At 40.3% G+C, this 20,299-nt stretch overlaps 1 protein-coding gene across 3 annotated transcripts in view; it reads right to left on the bottom strand.

Annotated features, from left to right (window-relative positions):
- Positions 1 to 20,299, bottom strand: part of MAMLD1 (mastermind like domain containing 1) — a 116,044-nt gene that overhangs the window by 55,387 nt on the left and 40,358 nt on the right. The gene's annotated exons all lie outside the window — the stretch shown is intronic.

Below are 20,299 nucleotides of genomic sequence, written 5' to 3'. Positions count from 1 at the left end.
TCCTGTCTCTCTCCCCATCCCACCAATCTCATTGAGCCCCTCCCTCTTCCACAGATGAGGGGCACTTCTGTGAGGCAGTTGGTTGGGATGGCCATGGGGTAGAGCAAAGTTCACTGGAGAGCTGAGTGATGGCTGGAGAAGCAGCCTGATTTTACTAAACTAACACTGGGCTAATGGCAGGATATGTGGGTCCTAGGTCTGGCTTTACTTATGTGTGGTATGAGGTGAGGTCAGTGGAATGGCTCTTCTGTTCTTGACACAGCTTTCTTATATGGAAACCCTGTTGGTTAAGACCAGGTGATGGTTTACAGCTGGCCCCTTCAGTTCCAGTAGAGTAAGCCATATGGCCCATAGAAGTAGCAGTTTCTATCCTGTCCATGTTAACACCCAGCTAAGTGAGTTAACAGTTCAAATCCTGACAGTCAGTGGAAGGAAGCAATGGCTGTTGGAAGGGACTCATGAAACCCCAGTGCACTGGTTTAAAAAAAAAACAAAACTATATGAGCAGGCTGTGATCGTGGCCACCCAAATGTATACCTTCCATAACAGATGAGCAGACATGTACAAACTCAGGTAAAACTGTTCTTTACATTTTGTTTTGTTTCATTTGTTTTTCATGATATAGAAATGAAATAAGAGCCCTACTGAGGATTCATTTATGAGGGAAATGCTCCTTCTCATTAATCTCCTTGGTAGTATAGAACCAGGTTCTAAAATTTCAATGTCTAGACTTCTGACTTTGGAAAAATGGAGAAGTACTTTTCCCACTGAGTACAATTAAAACCTCTAGACATCTCTATATATAAAAGCCTGATATGCAAATTGTCCCCTCAGGAGACCGGGAGTTCAATTGTTCGCTATGACATGTGCTGACCACCAGGGGGCGGCATGGAATGAAGGCCCTGGCAGGCAGCTGGAAGGCCCTGATTGGCCCTGGTCACCAGCCAGCCTAGGGACCCTACCTGTGCATGAATTTCATGCACCAGACCTCTAGTTATATATAAAACAAACTTAAGAAGACACTGGAATGTGGTGGTATAAAGGTAAACTGGATAGGAAACTTGGGACCTGAGGAACAACATAGTGGTGAGCTCCCTGGGTTTTCTTTTTACCTCAAAGATCCCAGACATGGACCTGAAGAAGCCACAACCCAAAATGCCAATGGACACAGACAAAAAGGCCTCAGCAAAATCCTGTTATCTTTAGATAAAGTATCAGGAAAGGGGCAGCATACCAAGACAGACAATTTTTACATAAGAATGGCTCTAATTCAGCTAACCACCACAGAAAAAAGTGTGCCCCCCCAAATCCCATCAGCAAAAGTCAAGGGAGGCCTAGACTGCTGCCCCATCTAGCAGTAATGACTCATCTCTCCCTGTCCTTACTAGGTTGGTATCAGAGTAGTTGGTATCAGTTGGTAATAAGTCCACATCTCATCCCTGCAAATTGTCAGTGGAAATCACATGGGTAACAGTAATGAGACAGTCCTACCCATTCCAGCCATGGTGGCATCAGTGGAAGCTTAGTGGAGAACTGAAACTGTCACCACTGCTCAGCAGTAATGAGTAGCCCAAACCTACCTGGTGTCAATGAAGACTAAGTGGGAAACGTGAACTTCTATACCCACATGGCAGAAATGAGATGGTGCCCCCTTCCCTGCTGGAGCATTATAAGCTAAAACAGAAGATCTAAATAAGTGCTGATGTAACAGAACTGTTAACCCAGAATCCTATACCAAATGAAAATAGGCTTTGGATATGGAAGGGGAATCAAGACATTATCAGATGAATAAAAAATAAGAGGATTTTTAAACAACAGACTTCTCCTAAGAGAATGGCTAAATGAAGTTCTCTAAACAAAAAGGATATTATTATTTTTTATAATATTTTTATTGTTTAAAGTATTACATATATTAGTACATATATCTCCTTTTTTTCCCCATTGACCTTCCCCAGCCTCCCCTACACCCTGTCGCATGCCCTCATCCCACCCCCCCCAGTGTCTTGTGTTCATTGGTGTGCTTATATGAATGCATACAAGTCCTTTGGTTGATCTCTTTCCCCCCTTCCCCAACACTCCCCAGCCTTCCCGTTGTAATTTGACAGTCTGTTCAGTGTTTTACTGCCTCTGTATCTATCTTTTTATTCATCAGCTTATAATGTTCTCTATTTTCCATAAATGAGTGAGATCATGTGGTATTTTTCTTTCATTGCCTGGCTTATTTCACTTAACATAATTCTCTCCAGGACCATCCATGCTGCTGCAAATGGTAAAAGTTCCTTCGTTTTTATAGCAGAGTAATATTCCATTGTGTAGATGTACCACAGTTTTTTTTAATCCACTCATCTGCTGATGGGCATTTAAGCTGTTTCCAAATATTAGCTATGGTGAATTGTGCTGCTATGAACATAGGGGTGCATATATCCTTTCTGATTGGTGTTTCTAGTTTCTTGGGATATATTCCTAGAAGTGGGATTACTGGGTCAAATGGGAGTTCCATTTTCAGTTTTTTGAGGAAACACCATACTGTTCTCCACAGTGGCTGCACTAGTCTGCATTCCCACCAGCAGTGCATGAGGGTTCCTTTTTCTCCACATCCTCACCAGCACTTGTCGTTTGTTGATTTGTTGATGATTGCCATTCTGACAGGTGTGAGATGGTCCTGCATTGCCATTTTGATTTGCATCTCTCAGATAATTAGTGACTTTGAGCATGTTGTCACATGTCTCTAGGCCTTCCTTCTGTCTTCTTTTGAAAATATTCTATTTAGGTCTGTTGCCCATTTTTTATTGGATCATTTATCTTCCTTTTATTAAGTTGTATAAGTTCCCTGTAGATGTTGGAGATTAACGCTTTATCAGTGATAACATTTGCAAATATGTTCTCCCATACAGTGGGCTTTCTTGTTGTTTTGTTGATGATTTCTTTTGCTGTGAAAAAGCTTTTTATTTTGATGTAGTCCCATTTGTTTATTTTCTCTTTAGCTTCCACTGCCCTAGGAGCGGTATCCATGAAGAAATTGCTTCAGCATATGTCTGAGATTTCTCTGCCTGTGGATTCCTCTAGTATTTTTATGGTTTTCCGTCTTATGTTTAAATCCTTTATCCATTTTGAGTTTATTTTTGTGTATGGTGTAAGTTGGTGGTCTAGTTTCATTTTTTGCATGTATCTGTCCAATTTTCCCAACACCATTTATTGAAGAGACTGTCTTGACTCCATTGTATGTTCATGCCTCCTTTGTCAAATATTAATTGAGCATAGTGGTTTGGGTCGATATCTGGATTCTCTATTCTATTCCATTGATCTATATGTCTGTTCTTGTGCCAGTACCAGGCTGTTTTGAGAACAGTGGCTTTGTAATATAGCTTGAAATCTGGTATTGAGATCCCACTTACTTTGTTCTTCTTTCTCAGGATTGCTGTGGCTATTCGGGATCTTTTTTTATTCCAGATGAATTTTTGGAGAGTTCTTTCTAGGTCTGTGAAATATGCCATTGGTATTTTAATGGGGAGTGTATTGAATCTATAGATTGTTTTGGGTAGTATGGAGATTTTAATTATGTTGATTCTACAAATCCATGAATATGGTATGTTCTTCCATCTGTTTACGTCTCCCTCTATCTCTTTTTTCAGTGTCCTGTAGTTTTCTGCGTATAGGGCTTTTACTTCCTTAGTTAAATTTAATCCTAGGTATCTTAATTTTTTTGGTGCGATGGTAAATGGGATTGCTTTTTTGGTCTCTCTTTCTGTAAGTTCACTATTGGTGTATAGAAATGCCATAGATTTCTTGGCGTTAATTTTGTATCCTGCTACATTACTGAATTCATTTATTAAGTCTATTAGTTTTTTGATGGAGTCCTTTGGGTTTTTTATGAACAATATCATGTCATCTGCAAATAAGGAGAGTTTTACTTTTTCTTTTACAATTTGGATGCCTTTTATTTCTTCTTCTTGTCTAATTGCAATGGCTAATACTTCCAGTACTATGTCGAACAGGAGTGGTTAGAGTGGGCATCCCTGTCTTGTTCCTGTTCTTAGGGGAAGTGGTTTTAGTTTTTGCCCTTTGAGTATGATGTTAGCTGTGGGTTTATCATATATAGCTTTTATTATGTTGAGGTATGATCTTCTATTCCCACCTTGTTGAGAGTTTTTATCAAGAAAGGGTGTTGGATTTTGTCAAATGCTTTTTCTGCATCAATTGATACGACTATGTGATTTTTATCTCTCAATTTGTTTATGTGATGTATCACATTTATTGATTTGCGGATATTGCACCATCCTTGCATTCCTGGGATAAATTCCACTTGACTCATGGTGTATGATCTTTCTGATGTACTGCTGGATCCAATTTGCTAGAATTTTGTTGAGGATTTTGGCATCTATGTTCATGAGGGATATTGGCCTGTAATTCTCTTTCATTGTGTTGTCTTTATCTGGTTTTGGTGTTAGGGTGATGCTGGCTTCATAGAATGAGCTTGGAAGTGTTCCTTCCTCTTGAATTTTTTGGAATAGTCTGAGGAGGATAGGTTTTAGTTCTTCCTGGAATGTTTGGTAAAACTCCCCCTGTGAAGCCATCTGGCCCTGGACTTTTGTTTGCTGGAAGCTTTTTGATGACTGCTTCAATTTCTTCCATAGTTATTTGCCTATTGGGATGTTTAGATTCTTCCTGATTGAGTTTTGGAATGTTATATTTTTCTAGGAATATGTCCATTTCCTCCAGGTTGTCCAGTTTGTTGGAATAGACTTGTTCATAGTATTTTTTAATAATCCTTTGTATTTCGGTGGGGTCTGTTGTTATTTTGCCTCTTTCATTTCTGATTTTGTTTATTTGGGTCCTCTCTCTTTGCTTCTTGGTGAGCCTGACTAGAGGTTCATCAATCTTGTTTATCCTTTCAAAGAACCAGCTCTTGGTTTTGTTGATCTTTTGTATTGTTTCTTTGGTCTCTATGTCGTTTATTTCTGCTCTGATCTTTATTATTTCCTTCCTTCTGCTTACACTGGGCTTTTCTTGTTGCTCTTTCTAACTCTTTGAGTTGTAGGGTTAGGTAATTTATTACAATTGTTTCTTGTTTTTTGCAGTAGGCTTGTAGAGCTATGAACTGCCCTCTCAAGACTGCTTTCACTGTGTCCCATAGATTTTGGATTGTGTGTTTTCATTGTCGTTTGTTGCCATGATGTTTTTTACTTCTTCTTTGATCTCTCTGGTAACCCAGTCATTGTTTAATAGCATGCTGTTTAGCCGCCAAGTTTGATTTTTTTGGATTGTTTCTATTGTTGTTGATTTCCAGTTTTATGCCACCGTGATCCGAGAAGATACTTGATATGATTTCTATCTTCTTGAATTTAAAGAGACTTTGCCTATGACCCAACATATGGTCTATCTTTGAAAATGACCCATGTGCACTTTAGAAGAATGTATATTCTGTGGCTTTGGGGTGAAATGTTCTGAAGCTGTCAATTAATTCCATCTGGTCTAGTGAGTCATTTAGGATTGATGTTTCTTTGCTGATTTTTTGTTTAGAGGATTTGTCCAATGGTGATAGTGGGGTATTAAATCTCCTACTATGATTGTATTGCTGTCAATCTCTCCCTTGATATCCTCCAGGAGTGTTTTTATGTATTTGGGTGCTCCTGTCTTGGGTGTGTATATGTTTACCAGAGTTATTTCTTCTTGTTGGATTGCTCCCTTTAGTATTATGAAGTGGCCTTCCTTATCTCTTGTTATGTCCTTCACTTTGAAATCTAATATGTCAGATATAAGTATTGCTACCCCAGCTTTTTTTTCATTTCCATTCGCCTGGAAGACCTTTTTCCATCCCTTCACCCTCAGTCTGTGTGCGTCTTTTTTTCTGAGGTGGGTTTCTTGTAGACAGCAGATATATGGCTCATGTTTTCTTATCCAATCCGTTACCCTATGTATTTTGATTGGGGCATTTAATCCATTTACATTTAAAGTTATTATTGATAGGTACTTATTTGTTGCCATTTTTATTCCTTACCCTTGTGTTCCTTCTTTGCTTCCTATTACATTTTTTTTTTAAAAGCAGACCCTTTAGCATTTCTTGCATTGCTGGTTTGGTGGTAATAAACTCCCTTAGTCCTTTTTTTTCTGTGAAGCTCCTGATTTCACCTTCAATTTTGATTGATAGCCTTGCTGGGTACAGTATTCTTGGATTCAGACCCTTCCTTTGCATGACTTTGTATATTTCATTCCATTCCCTTCTGGCCTGATGAGTTTCTTTTGAGAAATCAGTTGCTAGTCTGATGGGGGTTCCTTTGTAGGTAGCTTTCTGTCTCTCTCTGGCCGCTTTTAAGATTCTTACTTTGTCGTTGGTGTTTGCCAGTTTAATTATAATGTGCCTTGGCATCGGTCTTTTGGGGTTCATTTTGCTTTGGACTCTGTGGGCTTCTTGGATTTGTGTGGGTTTTTCTTCACTATATCAGGGAAGTTTTCTGTCATTATTTCTTCAAACAGGTTTTCTATTCCTTGCTCAGTTTCCTCTCCTTCTGGCACCACCATTATGTGGATGTTGTTTTGTTTATTATTGTCCCAATGTTCTCTTGGGCTCTCCTCCTGCTTTTTAATTTTTTTTTCTAGAATCTGCTCTATTTGGGTATTTTTCCCTACCCTGTCTTCTGGCTCACTGATGCAGTCTTCTGCTTCTTCTAGTCTACTCTTGATGCTTTCTATTGAGTTCTTTACAGCAGCAATGTCATTTTTCATTTCTTCTTGGTTCTTCTTCATTTCCTTTTGGTTCTTACACATATTGTCGAATTTGTCTTCCATTCTTTTCAGCCACCTTATGACCATTTCTCTGAATTCTTTCTCTGACAGGTTGCTTGCCTCCATTTCGTTTACTTCCTTTTCTGGTGATGCCTGCTTTTCTTTCATATGTGGCCTGTTTCTTTGTCTCCCCATGGTCTCTTCTCCGGGTGTCTGGTTATATAGTTCTCTCTCTCATTATCCCAGGTGAAATCTGACCTTTATGTGGTGGATTGTAGAGCTCCCGTGAATCCACGTGTTTGCACTAACTGGGTACCTGTGCTCTGGAGTTCGCAGCTGTTTGTTGGGTGCCGCAGTTGTAGATTTTCAGGCTTCCGATAACATCCACTTTCCCCTTCAAAATGGCATGGTCTCTGAGTCTGAGCTGGTCACTCCGTGAGGGAACCCAGCAGCATTGGGGGCTGCCTGGTCAGGGAAGCCCCATTCAGCAGGCCCCCACTGTCTCCTGGAGTATAGCTGTCCCTCAACTCACCAACATACACTCCTTATGTGACCCTCAGCTGTTCTTTCTATCTGCTCTGGGACAAGGCTTGGGACACATCTGTCTATTCCACTGCCATTTTTTCGATCTCTCAAAAAGGAAATTATTAAAGAAAGAATTTTGGACATCACCAAGAAAGAGAAAAAATGGAAAAAGAAAAAGTATGAGTAAATATAGACTTTTTTTTCCTCTTCTCAAGTTTTCTAAATTACCTATGCTTGAAGTACCAACTATAACATTTCATGTTGTGGTTCTAAATGCATGTCGAAAAATGCATGTAACACAATCTATATATATAAAATCCTAAGCAAGCATTAGGAATGAATGACCAGAATGACCAGTTGCTATGAAGCACACTGACCACCAGGGGGCAGATGCTCAACACAGGAGCTGCCCCCTGGTGGTCACTGTAATCCCATAGCCAACCTCCCATGGCTGGCCAACGTCCCCCAGTCCCTCCCCGCAGCCAGCCGGCACCCCCATCAGCCTGATGGAGGGGCTGGCCTGCCAACCTCCCGTGGCCCCTCCCCCCGGCTGGCTGGCCCCAGTCGGCCCTGATCGCTGGCCAGGCCGAGGGACACCACCCGTGCACAAATTTGTACACTGGCCTCCAGTTACATTATAAAAAGTGGAGGGTGACGGGTAGGAAGATAGGAAAGTTTTCTATTCATCATTGGAACTGGTAACATGTTAATATCAGTAGACTGTCATAAAGTTATGTATAGATGTAATACATACAGCAATGACTAAAAATGGTATACTAAAACATTAATGCAAAAACACTGTACATGAATCTTCAAATGCATTCTAAAAAATGTTCATGTAACCCATACGAAGTCAGGAAAAAGAAAATAGAGAAAACAAAAACAGAGAATAAACAGAAAATAAAAATAAATCGGCAGAATTAAGCACTAACATGAATATGTACATTAAGTGAAAATCATCTATTAAAACTAATTAAAACACAGAGATTGGCAGAGTGGATAAGAGAAAATGACTCAATTATATGCTCTTTACAAGTTGCTCACCTCAAATATAATGATATGGGCAGGTTGAAATAAAAGGATAGAAAAAAGATACATCATGAAAATGTAAATAAAAATAGCAGATAAACTTCAGAGCAAAGGAAATTACCAGGGATAGAGAGGGGCATTACATAATGATAAAAAAGGTCAATATACCAAGAAGGCACAATAATCCTAAATATGCATGCACCAACAAAAGAGCTACATGATATATGAAAAAAAGAGAAAAATTGAAATGAAAAAATATAAAAATTCACATTTTTGGTGGAGACATTAATATCCACTCCAATAATCAATAAAACAATTAGAAAATTAACAAATATAGAAAATCTCAACAATGCCATCATCTAAATAGGATCTAATTGACATTTATAGAACAATTCACACCAAAAGAAACAGTAAAAACTACATTGTTTTCAAGTACCCCAGGAAAATATATCAAAATAGATTTATTCTAGACTATAAATAATCCACAACATTTTTAAAGAGCTGAAATAATATATGGTGTTTTCTCTGATTTTAATGGACTCAAATTAGAAAATAATATCAGAAAGACAACAGGAAAATCTCCAAACACTTGAAAAGTAAAGACACTTTTAAAAAATTCATGAGTTAAAGAGGAGATTTCAAGATAATCCTTTATAATAAAGAGGTAATATGCAAATTGACCATCACTCCAACACACAAGATGGCCGCCCCCATGTGGTCAAAGATGGAAGCCCCCAGGTGGACACAAGATGGCCACCAAAAGATGGCCGGCAGAGGAGGGCAGTTGGGAGAGACCAGGCCTGCAAGGGAAAGCAGTTGGGGATGATCAGGCCTGCAGGGGAGGGCAGTTAGGGGTGACTGGGCTGGCAGAGGAGGGCAGTTGAGGGGGACCCAGGCCTTCAGGGGAGGGCAGTTGGGGGGGACCAGGTCTGCAGGGGAGGGCAGTTGAGGGCAACCAGGCCAGTAGGGGAGGCAGTTGGGGGTGACCAGGCCTGCAGGGGAGGACAGTTAGGGGCAACCAGGCCAGCAGGGAGGGAAGTTAGGGTTGACCAGGTCATCAGGGGAGGGCAGTTAGGGGCAATCAGGCCTGCAGGGCAGGACAGTTAGGGGCGACCTGGCCTGCAGGGGAGGGCAGTTGGGGGCGATCAGGCCTTCAGGGTAGGGCAGTTAGGGGCAACCAGGCTGGCAAGGGAGGGCAGTTAGGGGTGACTGGGCCAGCAGGGGAGGGCAGTTAGGGGCAATTGGGCTGGCAGGGGAGCAGTTAGGCATCGATCAGGCTGGCAGGGGAGTAGTTAGGGGGTGATCAGGCTGGCAAACAGAAGTGGTTAGGGGCAATCAGGTAGGCAGGCAGGTGAGTAGTTGGGAGCCAGCAGTCCTGGATAGTGAGAGGGATGTCTGCTGTCCCTCGAGGGGTCCCAGATTGGAGAGGGTGCAGGCTGGGCTGAGGGATACCCCTCCCCTGCGTGCACAAATTTCACACACCGAGCTTCTAGTTTTAAATAATACAATGATCTAGACCCGTGGTCAGCAAACTGCGGCTCACGAGCCACATGTGGCTCTTTGGCCCCTTGAGTTCCACAAAATACCATGGCCTGGGCAAGTCTATTTTGAAGAAGTGGCGTTAGAAGAATTTTAAGTTTAAAAAATTTGGCTCTCAAAAGAAATTTCAATTGTTGTACTGTTGATATTTGGCTCTGTTGACTAATGAGTTTGCCGACCACTTATCTAGACTTATTGTGGTGATCACTTCATAAGACATGTAAATGACTAGTCACTATGATGTGCACCTGAAACTAACATAATATTGTGTGTCTCCATACTGTTTTCCATAGTGGCTGCACAAGTTTGCATTCCCATCAACAGTGTACTAGGGTTCCATTTTCACCACATCCTCACCAGCTCTTGTTGTCTATTGATTTATTGAAGGTAACCATTCTGGCAGCTGTGAGGTGATACCTCATTACAGTTTTAATTTGCATTTCTCAGATGATTAGTGATGTTGAGCATTTCTTCATATGTCTATTGGCCTTCTGTATGTCCTCTTTGGAGAAGTATCTATTCAGGTCCTTTGCCCAATATTTTAACTGGATTGTTTGTCTTCCTGGTATTGAGTTGTATAAGTTCTTTATATATTTTTGAAATGAACCCCTTATCAGATGTATCATTGGTGAATATGTTTTCCCATATAGTGGGTTCCTTTTTCATTTTTGTTGATGGTTTCTTTTGCTATGCAGAAGCTTTTTCTTTTGATGAAGTCCCATTTGTTTATTTTTTTGTTTGTTTGTTTCCCTTGCCCTAGGAGATGTATCAGCAAAAATACTGCTACAGGAGATGTCTGAAATCTTACTGGCTGTGTTTTCTTCTAAGATTTTTATGACTTTATTTAAGTCTTTTATCTATTTTGAGTTTATTCTTGTGTATGGTGTAAGTTGTTGGTCTAGTTTCATTTTTTTTTCATGTACGTGTCCAATTTTCCCAACACCATTTATTGAAGAGACTGTCTTTACTCCATTGAATGCTCTTGTCTCCTTTGTAAATATTAATTGACCATAAAGGCATGGGTTGATTTCTGGGCTCTGTTCTGTTCCACTGACCTACTTGCCTGTTCTTGTGCTAATACATGGCTTTTTAAAAAATTATTATTACAACGGCTTTGTAGTATAGTTTGATATCTGGTATTGTGATCTCTCCAACTTTATTCTTCTTTCTCATGATTACTGAGGCTATTCGTGTTCTTTTATGGTTTCATATATGCTTTTGGAATATTTGTTCTAAATCTGTGAAATATGCCATTGGTATTTTAATAGGAATTGCATTGAATCTGTAGATTGCTTTGGGTAGTATGGACATTTTAATGATGTTAATTCTTCTAATCTATGAACATGGTATATGCTTCCACTTGTTTATATCTTCCTTTAGCTCTAATAATGCTTGTATGAAATCAAATATATCATCTCAAATAAATGATATTTTAGGGTATATGGAGTAACTGTAATGTGATGTGAAAAATATCTGTAATTTCCTTTTGTGACAAAGTCACATACTAGTAAAACTATTATGGTTTGTTATTTATATCCATAATAGAAGGAAATGGTAATTTTAATTAGAGATTGGTAAAAATAAAGATATAATTCACCAAACATGTTTGCTAACTATACTTAAAAAATAAGTTAAAAACAAAAACATATTAAACTGAATAAAAATCAATATATCAAAACTTGTGAGATACATGTAAAGCTATGCTGAGAGAAAAATTTATAGCCCTAAATGCTTACAATAGAAATGAGAAAAGGTCTAAAATCAATCATAGAAGTTTCCACCAAAGGATCCAAGGAGAGAAAAAAAAAAAAGAACAGCTAAATAAAACCAAAGCAAACAGAAGGAAGGAAATATTTTTTTAAAAATATATTGTCATTGAAATGATATTGAACACAGAAAAAAATAGTGAAACCCAATTGGAAAAAAAAGGAATTCTCTAACAAAATTAAAACAACAACAACACTGAAAAACCTTTAGCAAAACTAACAAAGAAAAAAAAGGGAAGGTACAAATTATCAATGTTTGAATGAAAAGGGAAATATTACTAATGACCCTCTAGACACGTAAAACATACTAAAGGACTACTACAACCATCTCTACACACATACATTTATAAATTCGATGAAACGGAACAATTATTCTAAAAGCTCGAACTACTAGACCAGGGACCAAGATGGCAGCATAGGTAAACATGTTACTCACATCCTCCCACAACCACATAAAAATTACAACTAAAATACAAGAACAACCATCTTTCAGATTCATCTGAAACTGGCTGAATGGAAGCCCTACAACTAGAGAATTAAAGAAGAAACCACATTGAGACTGTTAGGAGGGGAAGGTATATGGAACAGGCTGGTCCAACACCCATGTGTGGTGGTTTAAAATCGCGAGGGTTATTTTGGCTGAGGAGGCCTCCCAGGAGAACAAGGGGTCCCAGTCCCACACCAGAACCATCAACACAGGGTTCCAATGTCAAGAAGATAAGCCTCTGTAACTTTGGGCTATAAAAATCATCAGGGATTGTGGCTGAGTGATGCAGAGACAGCCAGAGACCTAGGCAGTTCCTCTTAAAGGACCCATGAAAGGACTTACTTGAACTCACTCCTTCTGAGCTCCAGCACTGGTGCAGCAGCTTAAAATGATTTAGGGACATAAATTGTCTGGCATCAGGGCAACAACTGGGGAGCAGCTTTCTCCCAGACAAAAGTGCTGGCAGAGGTCATTATTCCTCTGCTGAGACACCCCGCCCCTGTCCCGCCACAGAGCTTGACTATCAGGTGCTATATCTGAGTCTCCATCAACATGGCCCACACTGTTCACCCTGCCTTGGTGATTCCCTAAGATCCCACCCCACCCAATTTGCAGCCCCACCCAAGCTGTTTGCAGTAGCTTTTCCATATGAACGACCTGTCCTGTTTCAGGCTTCAGATTTTCTTTAAATCTCTCAAACAAGTAACAGGTGGACTCAGCATGCCCCATAACTCTCAATAAGTGGTCCCAGGCCTGGCACTAGCAGCAGCTTGCCAAGGTTCACAGATTGGTATTTCCTGGCCACCTCCAAGCCCAACACAAGTAGCAGCTAACTGCAGATCGTTCTTTAGCTCATGCCTGGTGGCCCCAGGCAGGGCACAGAAAGTGGCTGACTTTGTACCTCCTGGGAGGCTACAGAGCCAGTGCACCAGGTGGACAGCTTCAGACCACACCAGTTTACAAGTCTACTACATACATGAGCAACACACTCAAGGAGCAGACCCAGCAAGTACCAAAGCCCCAATGAAGCAAGTCCTGCTGCGTAGGGGTACCTCTTGCACAGCAGCTCTTCCACTGTAGTTGCAGCTGGTCCTCAAAGACAATTGTCCTGGGGGTTCTTCCCCATGATGCCAACAGTAATGAAGGCTCAACTACAACAGGATAGTGCACACAGCCCATACAGGAGTGCACATAGAGTGTACAGTTCAGGTGACTGGGGAGGCTGAGCCACTGGGCCCCACAGTAAATCTACTAAACAAGGCCCTCTACCAATTCCAGGATACACAGCAGTTTTACCTAATACACAGAAACAAACAGGGAAGAAGCCAAAATGTAGAGACAAAGATGCATGTCACAAAAGAAAGAACAGAAAAAATTTCCTGAAAGAGAACTAAATGAAATGGAAGCAAACTATTAGGTACAGAATTCAAAATAATGGTTACAAGGATGCTCAAGGATCTTAATGAGAGCTTCAAGGGACTTAAAATTTCAAGGATCTTAAACTTTCAAGGAAATTAGTGAGAATGTCAAAGATACGAAAAAGGACCAGTCAGAAATGAAGGATACACTAACTGAAATGAAGAATAATTTACAGGGAATCCACAGTAAAGAAGGCGGAGAATCAAATCAGTGATTTGGAATATGAGGAAGCAAAAAACACTCAATCAGAAGAGCAAAAAGAAAAAATAATCCAAAGATATGAAGATAGTGTAAGGAGTCTCTAGTAAAACTTCAAGCATACCAACATTGGCATCATGGGAGTGCTGGAAGGAGAAGAGAGGGAGTGAGAAATTGAAAACCTATTTGAAGTCATAATGACAGGAAACTTCCCCTATCTGGTGAAAGAAATAGACTTACAAGTCCAGTAAGTGCAGAGAATCCCAAACAAGAGTAGCCCAAACAGGCCCACACTAAGACACATCATAATGATAATGCCAAAGGTTAAAGACAAAGAAAGAACCTGGCTGGAGGAGGGCAATGGGGAAAAGAAAAGGGGGACGTCTGTAATACTCTCAACAACATTTTAATAAAGATTTTAAAATATATTAAAAAATAAATATATAAATAAAAGCTCAAACCACCAAAATCCCCCCATTATTAAATAACCTTGCCAGCCTTACTTATAATTATTAAAGCAATTAAATTAATAACTTTAAAAAATCTCCAGAAAACAAAAACTCCAAGGAATGATGATTTCATTAGAGAATTATATCAATTGTTTAAAGAAGAATTATCACCAATACTACATAATATTTTTTAAAAATCAAGAGGAAGGAACACCTCCCAACTCACTATGTTACTGTCAGCAAAGACAAAGACTACAAAATAAGAAAATTACAGCCTAATACTTTTATGCATCTAGACACAAAAATACTTAACAAAGTTTTAGGAATTTATGAGAAGTATTATACACTATGATCAAGTTGGATTTATTATAGGGATGCAAGGTTGGTTCAATATTCAAAAGTCACCCCACATTATCCACCATACTAACAGGCAAAAGAATAACAATCATATGATTGCATTAAAAAATATTGAAAAGGAAGAACAAGTTGGAAGATTCATACTTTCCAATGTAAAAACAGTATAAAGCTACAGTAATAAAAACAATGTGGTATTGGCATAAGGACAGACATATAAGCCAATGGACTTGAGAATCCAGAAATAAACCCAAAAGTCTGTAGCCAATTGACATTCAAAAAGGGTATCAAGACTATTCAGTGAATGAAAGAATAATTTGTTTAACAAATAGTAATGGGACAAATGTATAATCACAAACAAAAGAATGAATTTGGACCCATTACTACATACCATATACAAAAATGGATAAAAAACCTGAACGTAAAAGCTAAAACTATAAAACGCATAGAAGAAAACAAAGTAAAATTTTCATCATATTGATTTTGGCAATGGATTCTTAGATATGACACCAAAGCATAAGCAACAAAAAGTAGATAAATTGGACTTCATTAAAGTTAAAACTTTTGTGCATCAAAGGACATTATCTAAAAGTGAAAAAACAATCTACAGAATGAGAGAAAACATTTGCAAATCATATATCAGAGAAGGATCTGGTATCCAGAATATATTAATAACTCATAACTCAACAATAAAACAAACAAAAGAATTAAGAAATTGGCAAAAGGTTTGAATAGACATTTATCAAAAGACTAGAGGCCCAGTGCATGAATTCGTGCATGGGTGGGGTCCCTTGGCCTGGCTGGCAATTGAGGCTATCAGGGTGGGGGGTAGGGAGGTTGAGGGGGAGGACAAGTGGACCGGGAAGAGGGGCCACAGGAGGTTGGTTGTGGCAGTGCACTGACCACCAGGGGGTAGTTCCTGTATTGAGCGTCTGCCCTCTGGTGGTCAGTACATGTCATAGTGACTGGTTGACCGGTTGTTCCAGTCATTCAGTCATAATGGTCGCTTAGGCTTTTATATCCTATCTAATAAAAGAGTAATATGCAAATTAACCATCACTCTGCTACACCCACAAGCCACACCCACAAGCCACGCCTACCAGCCAATCAGGAGCAAATATGCAAATAAACCCAACCAAGATGGCTATGGCCACAGAGAGTAGGAGGGAGGCTTGGGTTTCCCCGGCAATGGAGGAAGCCAAGCTTTCCGCCTGCCCTTGCCGGCCTAGGCCTCCACTCAAGGCTACAAAGTTTCAATGATAGAAGATACATAAATCCCAACAGAAATGGCAGCAGCCACGGAGCTGTAAAGAGCAGAGTCTAGGGTTGCCCCCAGTGATGGAGGAAGCCGAACTTTCCATACACCCTGGCCAGCCCAGGCCTCCGCTTAAGGCTACAAAGTTTCAATTATAGAAGATACATAAAACTAAATAGAAATGGCTGCCGCCATGGAGTAAGCAAGAGGCTTGGCTCCACTCAAGTCTACAAAGTTAAAATTGTAGAAGATGAATAAACCCCAGATACCAGGGCCTCCGCTTGGGTCACCAGGGGGCGTGGCTGGCCTGCAAACCACCACAGGCCCCTTGCCCAGGCTGCCCCACACCCCAAGGGAACCCCCACCCTGATCCGGGACACCCTTCAGGGCAAACCAGCTGGCCCCCACCCGTGCACCAGGCCTCTATCCTATCTAATAAAAGAGTAATATGCAGATTGACCATCACTCCAACACACAAGATGGCTGCCCCCATGTGGTCAAAGATCCTGCCCCCATGTGGACACAAGATGGCCACCACAAGATGGCCAGCAGGGGAGGGCAGTTGGGAGGGACCAGGCCTGCAAGGGAGGGCAGTTGTGGGTGATCAGGCCAGCAGGGGAGGGCAGTTAGGGGTGACCAGGCCTGCAGGGGAGGGCAGTTGGGGGGGACCCAGGCCTGCAGGGGAGAGCAGTTGGGGGGGACTAGGCCTGCAGGGGAGGGCAGTTAGGGGTGACCAGGCCTGCAGGGGAGGGCAGTTAAGGGAAAACAGGCTGGCAGGGGAGCAGTTAGGCATCAGTGAGGCTGGCAGGGGAGTGGTTAGGGGGTGATCAGGCTGGCAGGCAGAAGCGGTTAGGGGCAATCAGGAAGGCAGGCAGGCGAGCAGTTGGGAGCCAGCAGTCCTGGATTGTGATAGGGATGTCCGACTGCCCATTTAAGGGCAGTCGGAGATCCCTTGAGGGGTTCCAGATTGGAGAGGGTGTAGGCTGGGCTGAGGGACACACACCCCTGTGCACGAATTTCATGCACCGGGCCTCTAGTGTGTGTGTATATATATATATATATAGAAGATATGCTTATGGCCAACAAGCACATATAAAGGTGCTCAATATCATTAGTTTTTAGAAAAATGCAAATCAAAACTATGATATACCACTTCCTACCCACTAGGATGGCATAATAAAAAAAGGAAAATGATGAGTGTTGACAAGAATGTGTAGAAATTGGAATGCTTATACATTACTAGTGGTGATATAAAATGTTACAGCTGCTGTGGAAAATAGTTTGCTGGTTACTCAGAAAGTTATCATCTGACCCCACAATTCCACACCCAAAATAACTGAAAATAAGTACTCTACTTCTACACAAATGTTCATAGTAGCATTATTCACAATAACCAAAAGTTAGAAACAACCCAAATGTCCATCAATGTATAAATGGATAAACAAATTTTGGTATAGCCATACCATGGACTGTTATTTAGCCATACACAGTAGTGAAGTACTTCTACATGCTACAATATAATGAACCTTGACATTATGCTAAATGAAAGAAACCAGTCAAAAAAATTGTATGATTTCATTTATGTGAAATGTCCAGAATAGGTAAATCCAGAGACAAAGAGCAGATTGGTTGTTTCCAGGGGCTAGAGAAAAGAATGGGTAATAGCTGCTTAATGAGAATGGGAACTTATTTTGGGATGTAAATGGTTAGGAACTAGATAGAGGTGATGCTTTAATACATTGTAAATGTACAAAATGACATTGAATTTTTATGCAAATTTCAGCTTTATAAAAAAACTAGGGGCTCAGTGCACGAATTTGTGCACCTTGAAAGAAACTGTGGGCTGCGAGGCTGTGGTAGGCACAGGGGTGGGTCTTGGCCCATCCTCCATGCCCCCGCCTGGCCCCTCCCACCACGGCCCCTGGTCCCCTGTCTGCCAGCAGCGCCACTCCCTCTGCTGCCTCTCCCATGCACTGATGGCGCCAGCCTGCTCACACCTGCTGATGGTGCCAAGCAATCGGGACTGGCGCTGGGCACTGGCAGTGTGTGCAAGCGGCAGCTCTGGTGCCAGCTGCAGTTGTGAGCAGGGCTGGTAGTGAGTGCGAGCAGCAGCTCTAGTGCTGGCAATGGGTGCAAGCGGGGCTGGCACCAGCAGCAGGTGTGAGTGCTGGGCAGGACCATGGCAAATGGGAGCAAAGAATTTTTACTAACCACCAGAGGCTCACCCCGATGACAGCGACCAGCGCCCCGCCTTGGTCTGGTGCCCCCGCTCACCTGCTCCACCATCCTGCCATGGCCAATGCCCGCCATGTTCCACGTGCGTCCCCTGGTGGTCAGCACACATCATAGCGACTGGTTGTTTGGTTGTTTGGTTGTTCTGGTTGTTCTGCCGTTCGGTCTATTTGCATATTAGCCTTTTATTATATAGGATAGTGACAACACCAAATACTGGCTATAATGGGCAAAACTGGATCACTCATGCATTGCTGGTGGGAATAAAATGTGGTGTAGCCATCCTGAAAAATTATTTGGCCATTTCTTTAAAAACTATATGACCCAGCAGTTGCACTCCTGGTTATTTATCCCAGAGGAATAAAGACTTGTGTTCATACAAATATTCACAAATGGGGCTTTATTCATAATAGCCTCAAACTGGAAACAACCCAGAAATCTTTCAGTGAATGAATAGCTAAACAAATTGATACATGTTAGCATGGAATACTACTCAGCAATAAAAATATATGACTGTGAATGTAAACAATGATCTGGATATATGGACAGAGAATTATGCTGAGTGAGAAAAGCCAATCCCCATAACTTATATACAGTATACTGTGATTCCATTTATATAACATTATTAAAATGACAAAAGTATAGAAATAGACTAATTAGTGGCTGCCAAGGATTAAGGAGGGGTGGCTGTGAGAAAGAAATGGATGTGTCCATAAAAGTGTAATATGAGGATATGATGATGGAAATGTCTGTACCTTGACTGTTCCAATGTCAGCATCCTAGTTTTAATATTGTACTATACTTTTACACAATTTTATCATTAGAGAAAGCTGACTGAAGGGTACATGGGATCTATTTGCATTATTTCTTACAATTGCATATGAATCTACAATTATCTCAGAACAAAAATTTAATATCATATTATATCATTTGATACAGAAAAAGCACTACACAAAATTCGTCACCAATTCATGATAAAAACTCTCAGAAAAACAGAGGGAACCTTCCTCAACTTGATAAAGAACATCTATAATAAACTTACAGATAACATCACACTTAATAATAAAGACTGAATAGTTTCCCTCTAAGATTGGTAATAAGGCAAGGATATCTGGTCTCTTCACTGCTTGTATCAGATCAATATCTTGTATACCTTAAACTTACACAATGTTGTATGTCAAATATATCTCAAAACAACAACAACAAAATAAAAACATAGTACTGGAAGTTCTGATACATGTTTAGTATGGAATACTACTCAGTAATTAAGGCAAGAAAATGAAATAAAAGACATACATTTTAGAAAAAATAAGTAAAACCATCTCTATTTGCAGTTGACATGATTGTCTATTTGAAAAGTCTTAAAAAATTTACAAAGTGACTCCTAGAAAAAAATAAGCGAGTTCATGAAGTTCTCAGGATACAAGATCAACATATAAAACTCAATTGCATTTAGCCCTAGCTGGTTTGGCTCAGTGGATAGAGCATTGGCCTGCAGACTAAAGGGTCCCAGATTCGATTCCAGTCAAGGGCACATGCTCTGGTTGTGGGCTCAACCCTCAGTAGGGGGCGTGCAGGAGGCATCTGATCAATGATTCTCTCTCATCATTGACATTTCTATCTCTCTCTTCCTCTCCCTTCCTCTCTGAAATCAATAAAAATATATTAAAAAATAAAATTCAATTGCATTTATATATACCAGCAATGAACACATGGAAACTAGAATTAAAAATACAATACCATTAACTATTGCTCAAAATTTCTTAGGTGAAAATCAAACAAAATGTACAGAACTGATGAAAGACATAAAAGAAGATCTAAATGAATTGAGGGATATCTCATGTTCATAGATTGAAAGACCCAACATAGTAAAAGATGTCAATTTTCCCAAATTGTTATACAGCTTTAACCCAAATCCTATTAAAATCCCAGCAAGACTTTTGTAGATATAGATAAGATTATTTTAAAAGCTATATGGAAAGACAAAGGAAATAGAAAAGCTGGAAACAAAAAAAGAATAAAGTGGAACAAATCTCTCTCCCTGGTTTCATTACTTAGAATATGACTACATTTATCAAGATTGTGTGGTATTGGCAGAAGGACAAACATATAGATAACTGGCACAAAACTGAGAACCCAGAAATAGACCCACACAATTATGCCCAACTGATCATTTTTAATTTTAAAAAAATTTTTAATTACAGTTGACATACAATATTATTGTATAGCATAGCGGTTAGACATCTATATAACTTATGAAGTGATCCTCCTAATAAGTCTAGTATCCACCTGACATCATACATAGTTATTACAATATTATTGA

Source organism: Plecotus auritus (assembly GCF_963455305.1).
Source record: "Plecotus auritus genome assembly, chromosome: X".
Taxonomy (NCBI): Eukaryota; Metazoa; Chordata; class Mammalia; order Chiroptera; family Vespertilionidae; genus Plecotus; species Plecotus auritus.
This window is presented reverse-complemented; position numbering and strand designations above follow the sequence as displayed.